The sequence below is a fragment of the Somniosus microcephalus genome, chromosome 4 (assembly GCF_052327205.1).
Source record: "Somniosus microcephalus isolate GS21.2 chromosome 4, FLI_Smic_1.0, whole genome shotgun sequence".
NCBI classification, from domain to species: Eukaryota; Metazoa; Chordata; class Chondrichthyes; order Squaliformes; family Somniosidae; genus Somniosus; species Somniosus microcephalus.
Window position 1 is genome coordinate 248,053,149 of NC_140990.1, and position 24,227 is coordinate 248,077,375.

General features: G+C 42.5%; 1 protein-coding gene across 2 annotated transcripts in view; it reads left to right on the forward strand.

Moving 5' to 3' along the window:
• Positions 1–2,796: 2,796 nt before the first annotated feature.
• The window catches only part of LOC147120347 (WAS/WASL-interacting protein family member 1-like), a 123,774-nt gene continuing 102,343 nt past the window's right edge, over positions 2,797–24,227 (forward strand). Inside the window, exon 1 of one of the 2 annotated variants that reach the window (XM_085986145.1) lies at positions 2,797–3,143. The gene's annotated coding sequence lies outside the window, so the exon portion shown is untranslated. Of the gene's footprint in view, positions 3,144–3,246; positions 3,335–24,227 lie in introns of those variants that run through there. The other variant, XM_085986148.1, reaches the window with a different exon arrangement.

Here is a 24,227-nt window from a genome sequence, read left to right on the forward strand (position 1 = left end):
CTTCAGTCTTAAGTTACCCTCTGTTCAGTAAATACCTGTTATTATTGTTCTCCTGCAGTCCGTGTATTATTGATACTCGGACACTACATGAACAGTCATTGTCAGTGTTTTCAGCACCTCAATGCTGTCAAACACTGAGAAATGAGCTGTCAAAGAAAAATTATGCATGGTCCCTTTAAGAAAACCGGCAGATGACGCGTCATCAAATGACACCATCTGACCGGCTTCCTCTTAATTGGTCAGCAAGCCCACAGGGTGGGCTTAACAAGGCCAATTGACGTAAAATCACGTCTGTGGGCTGGATGTAGTTGAGGGCGGGACTGGAACTCAGAAGCCACCTGACCCGCTCCCAAGCCGCATCGACCGATAAAATCGCGGCCTTAGAGTCATAACAGCACAGAAGGCCATTCAGCCCATCGAGTCCATGCTGGCTCTCTGTAGAGCAATCCAGTCAGTCCCATTCCCCCTTCTGTGAAAATACTCCTAGTATCTCAAATCTCTCAACTATAATTTCCCATCCCTTGCACAACCTAGTGAATCTATGCTGCACACTCGCTGTACCTTCAATGTCCTTTCTATAATGGGGCACACAGGACTCCACGCAGTACTCTAACTGTTGTTTAACCAATTTTTTGTATAAATCCATCGTTACTTCTTTACTTTTATACCCTAGGCCACTATTTATAAAACCCCAAATTCTCGTGGCCATTTTTATTGATTTATCTACCTGGCCTCACGCTTTAGAGGAATTATGTATTTGACTCCTAGGTCTCTCTGTTCATCCACATCCTTCGATGTCTTTTCATTGTGTGTATACTTCCATTTCTTGTTTTTCCTCCCACAATGTATTACCTCACACTTACTGTAGTGGATTGGTGGGGATTCAGAAAATAAAACAATGGCCCAGAATTTCCTCAAAAGTATCAGCGTAACTACAATGTAAGAGCAGAGTTATGCCTTTTTTGGAGGAAATTTGGGTGCGACTGATTTATGCCCATTTTACACAGAAACATTGTGACGCACAGATTTCCTTGATCATTTGCACTGCTCCTGAGTTATGTCTGCTGAAACCCCACTTAGTCCATTAACATCGCTCTGGCACCTTGCAAAAGATGAGAAACATGAATTTACTGCTTTTACACCAGTTCTGAATTGATGTAAATTTACCACCAAAATGTGAGGCGCAGCAGGACCTGTCATCTGGTGTTTTATAGCAATTGTTTAACATTATTTTTTTATTTTTCCTTATGGAGACCTCAGTGTATTTTTCTATATCTTTGAATGCTTTTTTATAGCATCAGAATCTGTTATACAGGTAGACTACCCATTATCCGAACTTCCGAAAACCGAAACCCTCTAAAAACCGAAGGTTTTTTCGTTCAGCGTAAGTCGTGCGCACGACATGACCAGAGTGGCGCACGACTTACGCTGAGCAGGGCAGAGGGTCACTGAGTTCCCTCCTGGGTAGGAGATTGCAGGCCGAGCCGGGCAGTGTGAAGGAGGTATACCGGGAGAGTGAATCCAACAATACAGCGGCTCCGATAGCTGCAGCGGCCTGTCCGATATTCTTTTCTCCCCCCCCGACCCCCCGCTGACCCCCACCCTTTCGGATAAGGGATAGTGTATCCTTTATCCGCACTTCCGAAAACCGAAATCCTCTGAAAACCGAAAGTGTTTTCGTTCGGCGTAAGTCGTGCACACGACCCTGACCCCCGCCGACCCCCACCCCCCCGGCCGACCCCCCCGCCGACCCCGACCCCCCCGCCGACCCCGACCCCCCGCTGACCCCCACACCCGACAAATTTCCCAGTCTTATAAAATACCTTCCGAAATCTGAAATTTTCCGAAAACCGAAACACGGCTGGTCCCGAGGTTTTCGGATAAAGGATAGTCTACCTGTATTAAAAAGAGAAAAGTTTCCACAATTGCATTTTCTTAAAAATGCTTTGCTCAATGTGCAGAAATGATGGTTTGAAGGCTTCAAACTTAAATTTTTTTAGCATCAATGAAAAAGAGGGTCTTAAAGAAGGAAGATGGCTTATGTCCCACCCTTTCCTCGGGCCATGATTGTTTACGCTGAATTTTGATTGATTTATGACGGGTTTTATGTGCAGCTAATGAAATTCGCAGGAAATTTACTGGTGTAAATTTCGCTGTTGTATCAGATTGAGTAAATTCCGTGCCAACAGGTCACTTACCTGCCCTCATCTTCTGTCCATAGTGACTCCTTGTGCAAATTATTCAAAGGAACCAGAGTGTTAGGGAATCGTCCCAGCATTCATCCACCCTTAAATGGATGTGCAGATATAATTCCGTCCCATTTTAAAGTCATGTAATTGCTAGTTATTTTAATTTTATTATAAATTCCTAGATTCACATTTATAATGTAAACTTGTCACGCTGTAATTACACCACCCAGCCAGTAGTGGCGCTGCAATCGGTCCACTGGAAGGAGGGAGGAGGTAATTGTAGCAGGGTAAGTTTTAGAAACTCAGTTAGCATTATAAATGTGGACATAGGAATTTATAATGGAAAAAAATTGACAGGAAGTAATGCAAATGTTCAGATTCTTCATGGTGTATGTGTGCACACGTACACAGCCGCCGTCACAAATGTTATTAATCCTGCTGGAGCGCAATTTTGGCCTCAAATACTACAAATTGCGTGCAATCAGTAATATTGTTGCTAAGTTGGTGCTTTGAGTGGGTTGCCCGCACCCTGTGTTTGCAGGCTGCTCTTCAGCTGCAGCAGCAGACTTGCCCTCGTGGCGAGCATTCTTGTGGTGGGAGCAGCCCGCGCCCCGCACACGGGCTGCTCCCAAACATTGCGCGACACAGAGTGAGAGAGAAAAAACAGCACGGCCGCTGCAAGCACTGCCCACTCACCAAGGCCGTGTTTAAGGCGACGGGCGGCACTGTAAATTGCTCTTATTTATTTATTTTGCTCAGTCTAAAGTTGCCTTCCGAACCCACCCGGCCAGCTGTAAACATTACATCACTGACACAGCCCAGGGACCCGGATCGACTCCAAGGCAGAACTTTAGGCAATGGCACGGCTGAAGTTTTAACAGAAAAATGTCTGGCCGGGAGACTCGGCCGGAGAGCGCAGAGTGATGCGGAGAGCGGAGCGGCTCGCATTTGGCGGTGAGTACGAATGACAGCGGGCGCTGTCACTCCGCTGCAGCCAGCCAAGAACTTTCAGCCTCTTACCATATCCATTCTAGGTGTGGCTTTTCAAAGCAGTGTCTGCGGAACTCTTCCGCTACAGATGTCGGCACGTCTCGTTGACCATCAACAGTTTATTTTCTCTCCAGTTGCGGTAGTTAGGAAGATTTGTGAGTATTGAGAGGGGGCGAAAACGCACAATAAACTGGCGGGGACTGGACAAGGAATGGTTGATGCCCGAGGCTTTAATTACATTATATGTAGATTGCATCATTTAGTAACAGGCTATAGCTACAGTGATGCTGTAGTCAAATTCAGCAAACATGTAATAGCTCTTTTTTTGAAGGGGACTTGCCCTCATTTTAGACGTTTATTTCTGTCATTGCATTGTTCCCTTCTGCTCTATTTGTCAGGGATAAATGTTTATATTAATTTGGACGTTCCAAATTTGTAAATTTTGACTTTCAAATATTGGAGTGGGCAGCCCCTTTACTGGACTGCCAAAGAACTTTGATGTATACCTACCACTTGAGTACAACCAATGAATATGCCACCAACTCCCATCCGGCCATTGCCAAGACTATCATTGGCCTGGAATTTGCGGTCAGCGGCAAAGCAAAAGCGTTCGCTGCTGGCCCCGAAGTAAGATTTGCACAAGATCTCCGTGTCGAGAATTTCGGGTTTTCCGATGAGCAGTTGAAATCAACAGACGTTAATGGGGATTCCCAGCGAAGAGCTGCTGTGACGTCAACAAGCTGTCTCAGCAGCCAATCAAAATGCAGAATTCTGATAGACAGCGAACCTGGAAGTGGATGTGCTCCTAAATTCTAACTTTTTAAAAATGTTGAGAGAAAATGTGGGGCTCCCACATGGGGAAAAGGCAAACCTGAAATAAAGATGAACAAACTTATTTTTTCAAAAGTTTCTTCATTTTAGTTTTTATTAAAATGGATAAATTTGACATTGCACAAAATTAAAATTAGTTTTTTGGGACCATAACCTTTGTTAAACAGTCAATATGCTGTTAAAACTCCAGTTACACCTAACCCCTTTGGGTCTAACTTTTTTTTAATTTTTTTTATTCGTTCCTGGGATGTGGGCGTCGCTGGCAAGGCCAGCATTTCTTGCCTATCCCTAATTGCCTTTGAGAAGGTGGTGGTGAGCTACCTTCTTGAACCGCTGCAGTCCGTGTGGTGAAGGTACTCCCACAGTGCTGTTAGGGAGGGAGTTCCAGAATTTTGACCCAGTGACTATGAAGGATACATTTCTAAGTCAGGATGGTGTGTGACTTGGAGGGGAACATGGAGGTGGTGGCGTTCCCATGCACCTGCTGCCCTTGTCCTTCTAGGTGGTAGAGGTCGTGGGTTTGGGAGGTGCTGTCGAAGAAGCCTTGGCGAGTTGTTGCAGTGCATCTTGTAGATGGTACACATTGCAGCCACAGTGCGCTGATGGTGGAGGGAGTGAATGTTTATGGTGGTGGATGGGGTGCCAATCAAGTGGGCTGCTTCTTCCTGGATGGTGTCAAGCTTTTGAGTGTTGTTGGTGCTGCACTCATCCAGGCAAGTGGAGAGTATTCCATCACACTCCTGACTTATGCCTTGTAGATGGTGAAAAGGCTTTGGGGAGTCGGGAGGTGAGATACTTGCTGCAGAATACCCAGCCTCTGACCTGCTCTTATAGCCACAGTATTTATGTGGCTGGTCCAGTTAAGTTTCTGGTCAATGGTGATCCCCAGAATGTTGATGGTGGGGGATTTGGCGATGGTAATGCCGTTGAATGTCAAGGGGCAGTGGTTGGACGCTCATTGCCTGGCACTTATGTGGCGCGAATGTGACTTGCCACTTGTCAGCCCAAGTCATAAAGTCATCCAGATTTTGCTGCATGACAGGCCGCAACTTCAGGATTTCTGCATTAGTCTGTGCACGTGCTAAATCCTGAAGTTGTGGTCCGTTTCAAAGGCGAAATGATGGCGAATGCTGCTAATTCGCCGTCATCAGGACCGCAAATTCCCGGCCATTACCTTTCGGATGCAACCCAATCTCCCTTCACCTCACCCCCATCCCCCTCCAAAAAAAAATAGGGATTGCACTAAAACATTCATTTTAAACCTCTGCCTTTATTATTATGGCTCAAGGTCAATGGGAATCTTTGCCAGGACACCACCTATTACTTCTGCAGAAGCACATTTCATCCTTTGCATCGTGTGAACTGCATAAAACTTTGCTCAGAAAGCAAAATAAATGATATTGTGGAAGTTGGAACATTTTTGCTCTCCAGTGCAGGACACTGCTTAAAGGGACAGACTCATTTGAAACAAATCCAAATTTTTGTTTTATTAGATGTGTGCTAGCTTAACCCTGAGACAGTTGACAAGTTCAGCAAATTTGCAGTCTTCGTTACTAGGCATTTTTCATTTACCTTCTGGCGCTGTGACACTGACACACCCTAGTACAGTATTACAATAACAAGGTTAAACAAATGTGCGGAGTAATATTAACCTTGTATTCCAAAAAATAACAAGTTATAAGTAAAATATTTTACTGTCTTTATTTTCCCAATTCTCTCCTTTTTCAGTGTCTTATTATTTTAGCTTTGCTATTGCTTATTTTTTCTCTCTTTTGTAGCTTTTTAAAAAGCACTTTTACCATTGATCATATCTGCTGTCTCACTGTCAGTTTTTGAGGTGGGAACCACACAGAAAAAGTCAGCCTCCAATTGGTTGAAATATTTTTTTGCCAATCAAGGACTGAGCACTGAAGGTGTATGTCCTTTTGTGTGATTTTCCAGCATCAAATGGATGTTATTTTGTTCATTGAACCAATTGCCTGATTGTGTCCTGACAAGGTAGCTTGTGGATAGTGGGATTTAGTACTCGCACGTGAGGTATGACAGGAGTTGGATGTGCAATAAACCTCTTTTTTTTAATTCTGTCCCAATAACGAATCTTAGGAGAACGGCCTGTACTGTAACAATGTGGATTCACTATTGCCAAATAAGTCACCTTTACTATCTCTAAGTCAGATTGGACTCTTCGTACTGATCTAATAGACAATTTTGTGCAATCAGTCTGTATTATTCAGGGATGGACTCAGACTGCACAAACTCCATTTCTCTTAGGCCAACATTCTGGGCTGGATTTGAACCCAGACTGCAGGTGTGAGAAGGCAGCCTGTTAATCATTGAACTTTTCAATCCCTTTGAAAAATCTTGAATAGGTTTTTAACATGCTAATGGAACTCTATTTCCCAACGTGCATGTGCTTCATTGGAGCCCTGTAGTTACTGTCAATGAACATAGATGCCAGGAAAAAGGAAGGTTTTACCTAGCTTTATTTTCTGGGTGCTGATTACAAACAAGGGTTCACTTTCAAAACAAGCACCGGCTGAAGTTGGCCTCTACATGTTTAAAAAATGAGCTGTAGCTTACAGTTGACATCCATGAGGTAAAATTGTGCTGAATTTCATTTTTTGTAGTACAGTCCTACCCACTAATGTCAACATGTTGGGGACCACACTAATTTTGTCGCCATTAAGCAGTTTGTCGACATATGCAAGCGAAGTTGGCAGATTCCTGTTTCTGTCTCGCCACACCTGTTCTTTTCAGCATTATTTCAGTTTTCTCCCTGAACTTAAATAGTCAGTCACTCAGGGCTTTGGTTTCTCGCTGCGCAAACAGCTCTCAATAAGAGAAAAGGCAGTCTCTACTTGGGATTCATGGCTGACCTCTCAGCCTCTCGTTCTGTATCCCAGAATCTTCTCAAATGTGGCGGGAGCCCCACAGAATCCTAGGATTAGTAGGCAGATGACAACTGAAGGTGAAAAGACTACAATCCCAAAAGACAAAACAACAATACTGCATGCACTATGACTCTTTGTGTTTCTCCTACTCCCAGTTTATTTTCACCGCAATGTGAAGATAAGGGCCTGTCGACACAATTGGTAAGGAAAGAAGGCCTTTTAATACTGTCAGAGACTTAAAAATGTGGAGCACTGAGTGTGCCTCCATTAAGGTGTACGTCAACATAAATGGTAAGTATTTGGTATTAATATAGAGATGGGACTGGGACTTTTTTTGTCGAAATAAGCGGGATGTCGACATAAACAGTTTCAAGATAACTGGATAGGACTGTACAAATATTTAAAATACCCATTAGTGGCATCAACAGAACTGTCTGCTGTGCTGGTGTAGGTGAAAGAAACCATTCACTCAAATGAGTCTTCAAAGCAGTACTTAGTTGTAATTGCTAGCCTTTAAAAATATACAGTAGTGACCACACCTTTCTCCTCCACAGTAATCATATTTATACTCTTAAAGTAATTCTTTAATAACCATGCATTTAGTGACATACTTGTGTATGTTATTTGAAAGTTCCAAAGTTTTAAAAAAAAGAATTTGTCCTAAAGGTTATGTGAAGTTAAAACATGAGAGTCTTACACAGCAGAGATTGTTCCAAGAAGTGGGGGCAGAACTGGCAGAATGTGAACTGATCTTAAACGACTTTACAAACATACAAAAATGACGGACAGAAAAAGAGCGGCTGCTCGATCGAGTTTGACCCATTCAATTAGGTTGCAAATAAGCAACATGACCCTCGATGCTCCCAACCTACCTGGGAGTGCCAAAAAAAACTCTAGGCCAATTCAGGGAAAAAGAATCTGAAGAATTTTGGAAGGAAGAATGAGGAGAGGTAATATAAACAAAATGGTACAATTTTAAAGGGGGGTGCAGGATCAGAGAGACCTGTGGGTTCACATACACAAATCTATGAAGGTGGCAGGACAAGTTATAAGGATTTATTTTTTATTTTTTAAAAGAGCGTATGAAATCCTTGGCTTTATAAATATAGGTACGGAGTATAAAAGCAAGGATGTTATGCTAAACCTTTATAAATCACTGATTAGGCCTCAGCTGCAGTAGTGTCCAATTCTGGGCACCACATTTTAGGAAGGATATCAAGGCCTTGGAGAGAGTGCAGAGGACATTTACTAGAATAGTACCAGGGATATAGGACTTCAGTTATGTGGAGAGACTGGAGAAGTTGAGATTGTTCTCCTTTAGAGCAGAGAAGGTTAAGGGGAGAGTTGAGGTGTTCAAAATTATGAAGGGTTTTGATAGAGTAGATAGGTAGAAACTGCTTCCACTGGCAGGAGAGTCGATAACCAGAGGACAGAGATTTAAGATAATTGGCAAAAGAACCAAAGGGAAGATTAGGAGAACATTTTTACTCAGTGAGGTATTAAGATCTGAAATGCATTACCTGAAAGGATGGTGGATGCAGATTCAGTAGTAACTTTCATAAGGGAATTGGATATATACTTGAAAAAGAGAATTTTTCAGGGTTGTGGGGAAAAAGCAGGAGTGTGGCACGAACTGGATAGCTCTTTCAAAGAGCCAACACAGGCACAATGGACTGAATGGCCTCCTTCTGTGTTGTAAAATTCTATGTTTCTAAGAATTTCTCTCTGATGCTTGAAGGTGATCAATAATAAGTTCAAGGAGACCATGAGTTACATCTCTAACTTCCCACCTACCTTTTGTACGCAGCAACATCAGCCTCCTCCAGGAACTTGTTCAGCTCCATTTTGATCTTTTGCAGTGAATCAGCACCTATTGCATGAGCCGCCAAGTTATTGCAAAGGTTTATGACCCTCTACAAAAAGAAAAACCTCCTGACATCTAACCTAGTTTTATACGTATGTACTTTGTACGCATGATCCTTCCTTTTCCCTAACTTATCTAATTCAAATAATCTGGCCACTTTCAGCAACTTAGTGGGCAAAAGTGTTTTGAGCAGAAGGGTGCGGGGCAAGACTAACTAATGGCAGACGCTGTTACATGCCCTGCTACAGCAAAATCTGTCCCATTGTCATTTGTTCTCTTCCTCTCCATGATCCTGTCAAGCAATTATTGGGCTATGGCTGCAACCAGAGGCTTTTTTTTTTTTTAAACCAATTTATTTTACGATTAGTATGAAGTTTTCATCGGATAGAAAGCAGAGAAGGTTTAAAAAATACACTAGCTGTAGAAATTACCAGCAATAATGTGCACTTACCCCAATGTCAGCATCACAAGGGAAATTGGACAAAATCTGTAGATTGGTAGAATGGCAGATGAAATAAAACAGATTAATGTAACAGATGCACAATGGGGGAAAATGCATACCTCTGAATACTGTATAACTAGCTAAAGGTGATGTTGAAAGGACTTGTTGGTATTAGACCCTGCACTTACCATTTCAAGTCAATTTGGAACAAAGTTAATCAAAGCAAACAGAATGCTGAACAATATTGCTAAATTAGTGAAGTATAAATCGGAGAATATAATGCCAAAAATGTACAGTGCTTTGTTCAGACTGTACCTGGAGCAGTGTATCAAGTTGTAACCACCCAAGCACGGAAAAAATATTCTCTGTAGGGATGCAAATAAGATAATTGAGACTGATCCTCTGCCTGAGAGGACGGAGCTTTTGAGGGTAGAAACTAGGGCTATTTAGCTTTGAAAGTAAAAGATGAAAAAGGACCTTTTTATAGAAATATATAAGATAATAAACAGCATAGCAAAGGTTAAGCCAGAGCGCACTTTTTCTATTGGGGAGAGAGCGGGAATATGGTATTGAGATAGAGGATCAGTCATGATCATATTGAATGGTGGAGCAGGCTCGAAGGGCCGAATGGCCTACTCCTGCTATTTTTTTCTGTTTTCTACTTCAAGGCAAGCCATGCCATGACAGTAGAACAATGGGACATAGGTTCACACTAGCGAAAGGCAAATTTAGGTCACGCGAGAGAGAATTTCTTTACAAGACAAGTAATTAACACTTGGAGCATACTTTTGGGTAGTGTAATAGAAGTGAAAACCTTGGTTGTTCAAGAGAAAGTTAGGTGCTGTTATTGGGCTGAAGTTTCTCGCTCTGGACTGATGAGCTGAATGGCTGTCCTCATTTGTATTTAGCTTGTATGGTCTTTGCTGTTTTTATACTATGTTGTTCTGTACTCATTTTTTCCTAAATTAATCTCTAGTCTAGGCTAATTGGCTAATTACCTTTGGTCAAGAGGGCAGCCTATGTTGCTCTTGAGTTGGGCACTAGGAGATGCACAAGAATGACAAATTGATGATTGTTTCTGCTGTTTTCACTTGTGCTCAGAATATCCTTATACCAGCCGAACTGAGATCAGCAACCATGGGTGTGAGCTCGTGTTGCCAGTATGGCTAAGTTGGTTGCACTCTGGCTTCTGAATTAGAAGATTGTGTTCAAGTCCCACTTGAGGATTTCAGCACATAATCTAGGTTTATATTCTAGTGCAGTACAAACAAGAATGGAGCATTGTAAGTTGTGCTTTTACAATTTTTGGCTTGCATATATTTCTCTCATGCTCAACACAAAGGACCTCCAATAAATAATCCCTTGCTGCCTATGAATTTGGCCTTACACCCACAATATCTGATAAATTAGCATCATTCAAAATACCCTTGTTGCTGTATTTTCCTTACTGGTCTTCAGATAATAGAAAAATACATATTCCTTCAAACCATGAGCCTAGAATTAAGTTATGAATTGGATTTAGTAAAGAAGTAATAAGTTACACAGTAATTAGTTCAAACCCAGAAGGTACAACATTTTACACTTTTTAAATAATTACTTTATTAAATCAGTCTTAAATAAAGGACGCAGTGAACATCCTCCAACCTCGCTGACATCACAGTAACCAGCCTGGACTCCAAAACCAGAGAGTTTTTTTTGCTTGGAGTTGTGATTCTGAATTTGGATTTGGTAGTCTGAACAAGTGCACTGTACCTAATTTTCCAGGATGCATTGGTACCATCCAATCAGCTATATCAACGGAATTTTTTTTTCTCACTTTCAGTGATTTCTACTCGGTAGCTTTTATTCAAATAATCGAGGACAAATTTTGAAAGCTTTAGTTAGGTAGAGTTTATATTGGGTGTTTTACTAAAATGTGTGTGAGAGAAAGAAGAGAGAAAAGATCTGGCATTGTACTGATTACACACTTGTAGTTATTGTCTTATGTTCTATAAACTGTACAAAATGTATTCAGCTGAGAGAAAGAAAAAATGTGTTTTTTTGTTAATTTGATTTTCAAAATAACACCTGTTGAATTTTGAAGCCAACTAATTATCTCACCTGTGTTTTGTAAACAGAAAAGGTAATTGCTAATGGCTTGTACCTTTGACACAAATTCTAATTTCTAACAGCTACGAGACAGAGACATTGTCTTTCCTCATTCTAATTTGATTTGATTTTTTTTAAAGGTTGCACTTTGAAAGCAAACAAAACTTTGAAGGAGCTAATAGGCAGAGAAGGTACAAGGAGGATGGAAACAAGGTGAGGTGGCCCCTCACCACCCCTTCCTTAGTACTGCAAATACATAGGTAAAATATATATATGCATGTCAGTCTAGAAAACTAGCAAAGGCTGATCAACATCCCCCATAATGGCCTGATTGTAAGCTTGTGAAAACTAGCAGTTATACAGACTTTGTAGCCTAATCTTGTAATACCAATATTACTTCACGTGTAATGGTGGAAAAAAGTACATGAATGCCTGAAGGAGGAAATCAAAATGTTGAAGACATAAAATTGGTGGTGCCTTTCTACAGAGGTCTGGGGATGAGTTCCCCATGAATTTTTTTATCTGTTACTTTAAAGTGATGCATTCTGGTTAATTTTACACACTTTCATACTTAAAAATCCAAGTGACTTTTGGATTTTCAGCTGACCGACTGGACCATCACTTCCTCAACAGTCACTTCTCCTCTCCAACAACCCCCTTGCCCCAGTTCACAAAGATAATGTACCCAATCCAACTTCCCAACCTTTTCACAGAGACTTTCTCCTTCAAGTTCCCAGTTCATATGGCACTCTTCTTGCCTCTCACTACAACCTGTAACTCTTCTCGCCATCCTAACCCATTCTTCTTTTCCTCCCAACCACGCCTCCCCACACCAAGTTCAAGCTGGCACTCTCCTCCCCCATGAAGCCCCTCAGTTGATGCTGGAATATACATCCTCCCTCACCTCCAAAGCACCACCTCTGGCTTCTGCCCCCATTTTTCTCCCCCCCCCCCCCCCCCCCCCCAACTTCTTCTAAAGCACTGCTCCTGGCTTCTAACCACTCCTCCCACCTCATCCCTGCAGCATCACTTCTACCTAAGACCTGCTGTTGGTGTAAGTGTTTCTGCCACTACAATCTGTGGGTAGTAATTCCTGTTGGATTAAGAATGCCTGCCCACAATATGCATCAGCTGGAATCACGCAGCAGGAGTGGCTCTAGGGTTGGAGGGGGCTTATGTTAATTTGTAAACACAGAAAAGAAAGAAAGACTTGCATTAAATAGCATCTTTCATGACCTAAAGACGTCCCAAAGCACTTTACAGCCAATTAAGTACTTTTTGAAGTGTAGTCACTGTTGTAATGTAGGAAACATGGCAGACAATTTGTGCACAGCAAGGTCCCACAAACAGCAATATGATAATGACCAGATCATTTTTTTAGCGATGTTGATTGAGGGATTAATATTGGCCAGGACACCGAGAGAACTCCCCAGCTCCTCTTCACAATAGTGATATGGGATCTTTTACGTCCACCTGAGAGAGCAGACTGGGCCTCGGTTTAATGTCTCAGCTGAAAGATGGTACCTCTGACAGTGCAGCGCTCCCTCAGTCCTAGATTTTTGTGCTTGAGTTTCTGGAGTGGGACTTGAACCCAAAACCTTCTGACTCGGAGGCAAGAGTGCTAGCAACTGAGCCATGGCTGACACGATACGTCGACTCAAACCCCAAAATACTGATTGTTCATGTCAAATGTGTACAATTGGCATGCATGCTTCTGACACCTCCTTCAAATGTGCTATTATTACCTCCTTTTAAAAAAAATTAATCTACTGCATTTCCCATTACTGTTTTTTACTGCTGGAGAACCAAGATCTGGATAGTGGGAGATAGATGAAGATTCCCACTCAAAATAATGATAGTCAAAGACAGACAGACCGGGCCTGTCCAATCCAAAAAGAAAGACTTACATTTATATAGTGCCTTTCATGACCACCGGACATCCCAAAGAGGCTTTATAGCCAATTAAATACTTTTGAAATGTAGTCACTGTTGTAATGTTGGAAACGCAGCAGCCAACATGCGTTCAGCAAGCTCCCACAAACATCAACGTGAAAATGACCAGATAATCTGTTTTAGTTGATTGAGGGATAAATATTGGCCAGGATACCGGGGATAACTCCCCTGCTCTTCTTCGAAATAGTGCCTTTAGATCTTTTACGTCCACCTGAGAGAGAGCAGACGGGGCATCAGTTTAACGTCTCATCCGAAAGACGGCACCTCCGACAGTGCAGCAACTCCCTCAGCACTGCACTGGTGTCAGCTTAGATTTTTGTGCTCCAGTCTCTAGAATGGGACTTGAACCCACACCCTTCTGATTCAGAGGCGAGAGTGCTGCCCACTGAGCCACTGGCTGACAAAGAGGTACTTTATGACTCAAAGTCCTGTTATGGTCCTGCAGGCTGCCTTTGCCTTTTCAATTTGGATAGGCAGTTTCTTTTTCCAGTTAGAAAGTGCAGTAAATTTGGTTTGCGGTTTGTGGTAAGATTTATGAGATTACTTTGGATTCATCAGACAAATGCTCTTTCTCCCCAATGTCACAGCCTGCCAATGCACCCACCTTCCTCGGGATTCCATGTGCAAGTCCTTTAATCTAGTTTCTGATCTACCCAGAGCACCTAAACCACCCTGGTAAAAGTCACAAAGAACATGCTGTGTGGCTACAACCATGGTGCATTGTCCCTCCTCAGAACTCTTGATGTTCAGTACCGTCAATTACTTTTTTGTATTACAGTACCTCTGCTCTGTGGTGCATCCTCACTGCACCACTCTATCCTGCTAAGATTCCTATCGGTCTCAGCCCAGCTGCTACATATACTTGAACTCCTTCCCTTCCCACAGTCCCCTGTGGTCTACCCCATGGTTTATTCTTCGTTCTCCCCCCATATATTTTCTCCATGATGCCACTTGGCACTGCTCTCCCTAAGCATGGGTGTAGTTTTTACATTTATGCCAACAGCATGTTACTCTGAACCAGGTGGTGTACAATTCCTGTATTCTGCTCAACCTTCAGCTAACCTTTTTGCCCCACATCAGGTTAGCTGTCAAGATTACATTTTTCCACCTTGGGATGGTTGCCTGCTTGTATCTGTACACTCCTCTACTGCCAAAACATTAATCACCTCAAGGACTGATTTCTTCAATTCTCTTGCTGGTGTTCCCACCTGCAAACTTAACAATTTTCAGTTATTCCAGAACTCTGCAGTTAGATTAGCAGACCCATCACTCATGTTCTTGCAAGCTTCATTAGCTGCCTGTCTCCCAGGGAATCAACAAAATGGTCCATGTCTTCAAATTCCTGAATGATCTTGTTTCACCTTGTGTGGGTGATCTTCTCAAGCCGTATGTCCCAGCCCACACCCTCCACTGCTACTTCTCTGGATTACTACACACCTCCCATTCCCTCCATATCTACAAGAGGCCAATCTTTCAGTCACTAAATCTCTGCTCTTTGGAACTATTTCCCAAAACTAATTTGTCTTGTTACCTTTCTCCCTTCCTTTAAAAGCCTCATTAAACCTGCCTTTTGAAGAATGCTTCCACTTTCCTGCCTTAATTTCTTCCCATTTAAAAAAAATTATTCATTCCTGGGATGTGGGTGCTGCTGGCAAGGTTGCATTTATTGCCCATCCCTAATTGCCCTTAAGGAGGTGGTGGTGAACCACTGTCTTGAACCGCTGCAGCCCGTGTGGTGAAGGTACTCCCATAGTGCTGTTGGGGAGGGAGTTCCAGGATTTTGACCTCCTGCTCAGTAACCTCCTCACTCCTGGTAAAACACTGTTAACGTAGAAAGATAGGAGCAGGAATAGGCCATTCGGCCCCTCGAGCCTGTTCTGCCATTTAATGAGATCATGGCTGATCATCCAAATTCAGTACCCTGTCCCTGCTTTGTCGCTGCTTTCTCCCCATATCCCTTGATCCCTTTAGTCTTGAGAAATATATCTAACTCCTTCTTGAATATATTTAATAAGTTGGCCTCCACTGCCTTCTGTGGTAGAGAATTCCACAGGTTCACCACTCTCTGGGTGAAGAAATTCCTCCTCATCTCAGTCCTAAATGGCTTACCCCTTATCCTTAGACTGTGACCCCTGGTTCTGGACTCCCCCGCCATCGGGAACATCCTTCCTGCATCTAGTCTGTCTAGTCCTGTTAGAATTTTATAAGTTTCAATGAGATCCCCTCTCATTCTTCTAAACTCTAGTGAATATAAGCCTAATCGACCCAATCTCTCCTAGGTTTAGGGCCTAGACAGCTGAAGGTGCAGCTGCCAGTGGTGGGGCAAATGAAGTAGGGAGTGCACAACAGGCCAGAGTTGGAGGAACGCAGATTTCCGGAAGGATTGTAGGGCTGGAGAAGGTTGCAGAGATGGGGCGGGGCACGGCCATGAAGGGATTTGAACACGGATGAGTTGCTGGGAGCCAGTGTAAGTCGGCGAGTACCGGGTGAAAGGTGAGCGGGACTTTGTGCAGGATGGGATACAGGCAGAAGAGTTTAGGATAAACTCAAGTTTATGGAAGGTGAAGGATGTGAGTCTGACTAGGAATTGAATGGAATAATCAATCTGGAGGTGACGAGGCATGGATGAGGGTTTCAGCAGTGGATGGGCTGAGGCAGTGGTGGAAAAGGAAGGGGAAATAAAAATAAAAGTGTAGTTTCACATAATTACTTTTTCCCTTCTGTGTTTGTGTGTGGTTAGGAGTTTAGAGACATTTTGTTCATTTGAATTTGAAAAATTCTTTGGGGGGCAGTGAAGTCTGATATCTATAATGTGGAGTTTATATGTTTGCAGGATCGACCTATGTTTGACCCTGATTCCTTGGTTCTGAGAAGGATAAGAACCAGATATAAAAAGGATGAAGGTCAATGGCATGAGTTGTGTTCATTGTGCATTTCTGCTTTCATTGATGCCTGAAGCACAGAATAGAGGCTAGAAAATTGTGGGCAGTCTCAGAACAGCACATTGATACATCAAGGAGCTAAACCACCATGCCACCTCGGGGCACTGCAGCTTTAATTAAATTCTAAATGTGATAGAAATGTAAATGACACATTTCCCAGTTTTCCTATGGCACGTCATTCTTTATAAACAACAGTTTCAGAAGATTGAACTTTAGGATATGGAGCCAAGGCAGGTGGATGGAGTTGAGATACAGATCAGCTGTAAACTCATTGAATGGCAGAACAGGCTCGAGGGGTTGAATGGCCTTTTCCTGTTCCTAGACCTGCAAAACTGGTCTACTTTAGCTTAGAAAGAAGGCAATTGAGATGAGGCATTATCGAAGATACTAAATGGTATAGAAAAGATAAATCTAAAGCTGTGCTTCAAGATAAGCCATGATAATGGGACAAGTAGGCATAGGTTCAAATTGGTGAATTGGAGAATTTAGTTAAGTTGTCGGGAAGAATTTCTTCATACGAAGAGTGATTGACACTTGCAATAGACTTGTACGTAAGGTAGTGGAAGAAAATCTTAGTAATTCAAGAGCCATTTATATACTCGGCAATGGGGGGGGGTGGAATTGTGGCTTTTCTTTCTGGATCAGTGAACTAAGATGGACAGAGCTGTCTTCCTCATCTGTATTTATTTTGTGATCAGGGTAATGACTTACAAAACAGGAAGAAGTGGGTGACAAGAAATTTACAACGGTAGGATGGGATGGACATAAGTCCTCTGCTTCCTAGTGGCCACCACAAGAACCAGATTTTCATATACTGAATAAGAATACTAGAAATGCTAGAGCTGAATTTATATATTTGCTTGCATATGAGGTTCATGTCACTGCATATTTGATGATGCTTAATGCTATTTCAGAATTTTTACTGAAGTATTTGCAGATCCACATCTGTGTACAATATTGACATTTCTGTTCCTTTTGAGATAAAGGTCAATAAGGTATTTCCAAAGGATCTTCGATTGTGTCCATAAACCTGCATTTAATTTATTCTGACTGTAGCCATGCACCTAGTTTAATGATTCACTAGGCCCTGCTCCTTCAGTGAAATGGTTTCACATGTCCTATTTTTGGTTGTGTTACTGAATTGCCTGCATTTCTGTCACACTGCCTGGAACAGTTATCTGCCACTCTGAACTAAAATTAAACTTAATCAGTGTTCTCAACCCTTGATTACATAATTCATTGGCCTGCCCCTTTCGTGATTGGGAAGCACTCATGCATGATTTCAATGCAATGTGTATCCTGTGCGGCATAGTGCAGTCTGGTAAGTCTTGTATAATTCTTCCTTTCCCTATATGAAACACCTTGTTGCGATTTTAGAGATATTTTTGCTTTTTAATTGGCCCCATAGCCCTAATTTAAACTGAGGTCATTTCTTTATTCCTGGGTAAATCAATATTCAAATGTGCTGCTGTTACTGAGTGAAGGAAAAGTAATCTCAATTTTGCCAGTGAAGATCTTAATATCATAGAGTCATAGAGTTATACAGCCATCAAGCCCTGTCTATTCTAATCCCGTTTTCTAGCAATTGGTCTGTAGCCTTGTATGCGATGGCGTTTCAAGTGCTCATCTAAATGCTTCTTAAATGTTGTGAGGGTTCCTGCCTCTACCATCCTTTCAGGAAGTGAGTTCCAGATTCCAACCACCCTCTGGGTGAAAAAGTTTTTCCTCAAATCCCCTCTAAACCTCGAAACTATGCCCCCTGGTTATTGACCCCTCTACTAAGGGGAAAAGTTCCTTTCTATCTACCCTATCTATGCCCCTCATAATTTTGTACACCTCAATCAGGTTCCCCCCTCAGCCTTCTCTGCTCTAAGGAAAACAACCTCAGCATGTCCAGTCTCTTCACAGCTGAAACACTCCAGCCCAGGTAACATCCTGGTGAATCTCCTCTGCACCCTCAGTAAATTAATAATCCTAAAAGGTCTAAGAGCGTTAAAAAAACAAGCCTGAAGGCTTTGTGTCTTAATGTGAGGAGCATTCGTAATAAGGTGGATGAATTAGCTGCGCAAATAGAGGTAAATGAATATATGATTGGGATATGACGGAAACATGGCTCCAGGGTGGCCAAGGCTGGGAACTCAACATCCAGGCGTATTCAATATTCAGGAAAGATAAGCAAAAAGGAAAAGAAGGTAGTGTAGCATTGCTGGTTAAAGAGGGGATTAACACAATTGTAAGGAAGGATATTAGCTCTGAAGATGTGGAATCTGTATGGGTAGAACTGAGAAATACCAAGGAGCAGAAAATGTTGGTGGGAGTGGTATATAGACCTCCAAACAGTAATGCGGAGGTTGGGGATGGCATTAAAAGGGAAATTAGAGAAGCGTGCAATAAGGGCACAGCAGTTATCATGGGTGACTTTATAAATAGATTGGGCTCACCAAATTAGTAACAATACTGTGGAGGAGGAATTCCTGGAGTGTATACGGGATGGTTTCCTGGACCAATATGTCGAGGAACCAACTAGAGATCAGGCCATCTTGGACTGGGTATTATGTAATGAGAAAGGATTAATTAGCAATCTTGTGCGAGGCCCCTTGGGTTGGAGCGATCATAATGTGATAGAATTCTTCATTAAGATGGAGAGTTGAGTAGTTGACTCCGATACTAGGGTCCTGAATTTAAATAAAGGAAACTACGATGGTATGAGGCGCGAGTTGGGTAGGATTGATTGGGGAATGTCACTCAAAGGGTTGATGGTGGATAGGCAATGGCAAACATTCAAAGATCGCATGGATGAACTACAAAATTTGTTCATCCCAGTTTGGCATAAAATTAAAACAAAAAAGGTGACTGAACCGTGGCTAACAAGGGAAATTAGGGATAGCATAAGATCCAAGGAGAGGACATATAAATTGGCCAGAAAAAGCAGTAAACCTGAGGATTGGGAGCAGTTTAGGATTCAACAAAGGAGGACAAAGGGATTAATTAAGAGGGGGAAAATAGAGTATGAGAGTAAGCTTTCAGGGAACATAAAAACTGACTGTAAAAGCTTTTATAGATATGTGAAGAGAAAAAGATTGGTGAAGTCAAGCGTAGGTCCCTTGCAGTCAGAATCAGGGGAATTTATAATGGGGAACAAAGAAATGGCAGACCAATTAAATAAATACTTTGGTTCTGTCTTCACAAAGGAGGACACAAATGATATTGGGTCAAAAGATCAGGATAATGAAACAGTTTGGGTGGAGATAAGGAATAATAAGGGGTAAAAAACACTAGTGGGCGTAGTCTATAGGCCTCCGAACAGTTGCAACTCTGTTGGACGGAGTATCAATCAGGAAATAGTTGAGGCTTGTAATAAGGGAACATCTATAATTATGGGGGATTTTAACTATCATATTAATTGGACAAATCAAATTGGGCAGGGCTGCCTTGAGGATGAGTTCACTGAATGTATTAGGGATGGGTTTCTTGAGCAGTATGTAACTGAACCGACCAGGGGGCAAGCAACCTTAGATCTGGTCCTGTGTAACGAGACAGGATTAATTAAAAATGTCCTAGTAAAGGATCCCCTTGGAATGAGTGACCATAACATGGTTGAATTCCATATTCAATTAGAAGGTGAGAAGGTTGGATCTCAAACAAGCGTGCTAAGCTTGAATAAAGGAGACTATGAAGGTATGAGAGCGGAATTGAGTAGAGTGGATTGGGAAAATAGATTAAAGGGTAAGACGATACATGATCAGTGGTGTACATTTAAGGAGTTATTTTACAACTTCCAAAAAAAATATATTCCACTGAGAAGAAAAGGGTGTAAAAGAAAAGACAGCCATCCGTGGCTAAGTAAAGAAATTAAGGATAGTATTCAACTAAAAACAAGGGCATATAAGGTAGCCAAATCTAGTGGGAGGATAGAGGATTGGTAAAACTTTAAAAGACAGCAAAAAATAACAAAAAGATTGATTAAGAAAGGGAAGATAGATTATGAAAGTAAATTAGCAAAAAATATAAAAACAGATAGTAAGAGTTTTTATAGTTATATAAAAAGAAAAAGGGTGGCTAAAGTAAATGTTGGTCCCTTAGAGGATGAGACCGGGAAATTAATGGTGGGAAATATGGAGATGGCAAAAACATTGAATATTTTGTATCAGTCTTTACAGTAGAGGACACTAAGAATATCCCAACACTGGACAAACAGGGGGGAGGAGCTAAACACGATCAAAATCACTAAGGAAGTGGTACTCGGTAAAATAATGGGACTCGAGGCGGATAAATCACCTGGACCTGATGGCTTACATCCTAGGGTCTGGAGGGAAGTGGCGGTAGGGATTGTGGATGCATTGGTAATAATTTTCCAAAACTCCCTGGACTCGGCAAAGGTCCCGGCAGACTGGAAAACTGCTAATGTAACACCCTTATTTAAAAAGGGCAGTAGACAGAAGGCTGGAAACTATAGACCAGTTAGCCTAACATCTGTGGTAGGTAAAATTTTGGAGTCCATTATTAAGGAGACAGTAACAGGACATTTGGATAATCATAATTTAATAGGACAAAGTCAGCATGGTTTTATGAAGGGGAAGTCATGTTTGACAAATTTGCTGGAGTTCTTTGAGGAAGTAACATATAGGGTGGATAAAGGGGAACCAGTGGACGTAGTGTATTTAGACTTCCAAAAGGCATTTGACAAGGTGCCACACAAAAGATTATTGCTTAAGATAAAAAATCACGGGATTGGGGGTAATATTCTGGCATGGCTAGAGGATTGGCTATCTAACAGAAGGCAGAGAGTTGGGATAAATGGTTCATTCTCAGACTGGCAATCAGTAACTAGTGGTGTTCCACAGGGGTCGGTGCTGGGTCCCCAACTCTTTACAATCTATATTAACGATTTGGAGGAGGGGACCGAGTGTAACATATCAAAGTTTGCAGATGATACTAAGATGGGAGGGGAAGTAGTGAGTGAGGAGGACATAAAAAACCTGCAAGGGGACATAGACAGGCTAAGTAAGTGGGCAGAGATTTGGCAGATGGAATACAATACTGGAAAGTGTGAGGTTATGCACTTTGGCAGCAAAAATCGTAGAGCAAGTTATTATCTTAATGGCAAGAAACTGGAAAGTACTGAAGTACAAAGGGATCTGGGGGTCCTGGTGCACGAAACTCAAAAGGTTAGTATGCAGGTGCAGCAAGTGATTAAGAAGGCCAATGGAATGTTGGCTTTCATTGCTAGGGGGATAGAATATAAAAATAGGGAGGTATTGCTTCAGTTGTACAAGGTATTGGTGAGACCGCACCTGGAATACTGCATACAGTTTTGGTGTCCATACTTAAGAAAAGACATACTTGCTCTCGAGTCAGTACAAAGAAGGTTCACTCGGTTAATCCCGGGGATGAGGGGATGGACATATGAGGAGAGGTTGAGTAGATTGGGATTCTACTCATTGGAGTTCAGAAGAATGAGAGGCGATCTTATTGAAACATATAAGATTGTGAAGGGGTTGGATCGGGTGGATGCGGGGAGGATGTTCCTGATGATGGGTGAAACTAGAACTAGGGGGCATAGTCTTAGAATAAGGGGCTGCTCTTTCAAAACTGAGATGAGGAGGAACTACTTCACTCAGAGGGTGGTAGGTCCATGGAATATGCTGCCCCAAAAAGCTGTAGAAGCTACATCATTACATAAATTTAAAACAGAAATAGACAGTTTCCTAGAAGTAAAGGGAATTAAGGGTTACGGGGAGCGGGCAGGAATTTGGACATGAGTCTAGGTTCGGATCGGTCATGGCCCTGTGGGTAGCGGAGTGGGCCCAGGGACCGTGTAGCCTGATCCTGCTCCTAGTTCGTGTGTCTAATTCTGTTAGATTCAGGAGATGGTTTTGTGATAGTAGATTGGCGGTTAGGATCAGATCAGCCATGATCTTATTGAATGGCGGAGCAGGCTCAAGGGGCCGATTGGCCTACTCCTGCTCCTATTTCTTATGTTCTTATGACCTCCCAGAGATGTCGGGGAATATAGGATCTAATGAAAGGGAGGAACTGAAAGAAATCAGTATTTGTAGGGAAATGGTGTTAGGGAAATTGACGGGATTGAAGGCCGATAAATCCCCAGGGCCTGACAATCTACATCCTAGGGTACTTAAGGAAGTGGCACTAGAAATAGTAGATGCATTGCTGGTCATCTTCCAAAATTCGATAGACTCTGGAACAGTACCCATGGATTGGAGGGTAGCTAATGTTACCCCACTATTCAAAAAAGGTGGTAGAGAGAAAACGGGGAATTACAGACCGGTAAGCCTGACATCAGTAGTGGGGAAAATGCTAGAGTCCATTATAAAAGATGTAATAGCAGAGCACTTGGAAAACAGTGACCGGATCGGACAAAGTCAACGTGGATTTACAAAAGGTAAATCATGCTTGACTAATCTACTGGAATTTTTTTAGGATGTAACTGGTAAAATAGATAAGGGAGTGTTATGTTCATTAATAAATAGACATTCTTATTATGAACACAGCTAGCTTTTGCTAGTTACTTTATTGAGCCATGTGGACTTGGTAAAGTATCTGTCGAGATGCAGCATTGTGCTCCTGTGTGCAGGCTGCCATCTTGACTGTTGCCTTCCGGGTAGCCTAGCCTCATGGGTAATGTAGTCTTAATATAATATATAGCTGGGTAGTGTAGTTTTATACATACAGCTCTGCTGCTCCACCTAGTGTCCACCACAGAATGACATGTCATTGATCACTACAGGGAGAACCAGTGGATGTGGTGTATTTGGACTTTCAGAAGGCTTTCAATAAGGTCCCGCATAAGAGATTAGCGTGTAAAGTTAAGGCACATGGGATTGGGGGCAAGGTATTGTCTTGGATAGAGAACTGGTTGGCAGACAGAAAGCAAAGAGTTAGAATAAACTGGTCTTTTTCCGAGTGGCAGGCAGTGACTAGTGGGGTACCGCAGGGATCGGTCCTTGGACCCCAGCTATTCACTATATATTAATCATGATCTAGACGAGGGAACTAGATGTAATATCTCCAAGCTTGCAGACGACACAAAGCTGGGTGGGCGTGTGTGCTGTGAGGAGGATGCCGAGAAACTCCAGTATGATTGGGACAGGTTGGGTGATTGGGCAGAAGCATGGCAGATGCAATATAACGTGGATAAATGCGAGGTTATCCACTTTGGTGTCAAAAACAGGAAGGCAGATTATTATCTGAATGGCAATAGATTGGGAGAAGGGGAAGTGCAACGAGACCTGTGTGTCCTTGTGCACCAGTCGCTGAAGATAAGCATGCAGGTGCAGCAGGCGGTGTAAGAAGGCAAATGGTGTGTTGGCCTTCGTAGCGAGAGGGTTTGAGTACAGGAACAAGGATGTCTTGCTGCAGTTGTACAGGGCCTTGGTGAGACCACACCTTGAGTATTGTGTGTAGTTTTGGTCACCTTATCTGAGGAAGGATGAACTTGCCATGGAGGGAGTGCAGCGAAGATTCACCGGGCTGATACCTGGGATGGCAGGAATGATGTATGAGGAGAGATTGGGTCGATTGGGCTTATACTCGCTGGAGTTTAGAAGAATGAGAGGGGATCTCATTGAAACTTATAAAATTCTAACAGGACTAGAGAGACTGGATGCAGGAAGGATGTTCCCGATGGCGGGGGAGTCCAGAACCAGGGGTCACAGTCTAAGGATAAGGGGTAAGCCATTTAAGACAGAGATGAGGAGGAATTTCTTCACCCAGAGAGTGGTGAACCTGTGGAATTCTCTACCACAGAAGGCAGTAGAGGCTAATTCATTAAATATATTCAAGAAGGAGTTGGATATATTTCTTAAGGCTAAAGGGATCAAGGGATATGGAGAGAAGGCAGGAACAGGGTACTGAATTTGGATGATCAGCCATGATCTCATTGAATGGCGGAGCAGGCTCGAGGGGCCGAATGGCCTACTCCTGCTCCTATCTTCTATGTTTCAATGCAATCACATCCTTCCTATAATGTGGCGACCAGAACTGCACACAGTATTCCAGCTGTGGCCTAAGTAGCGT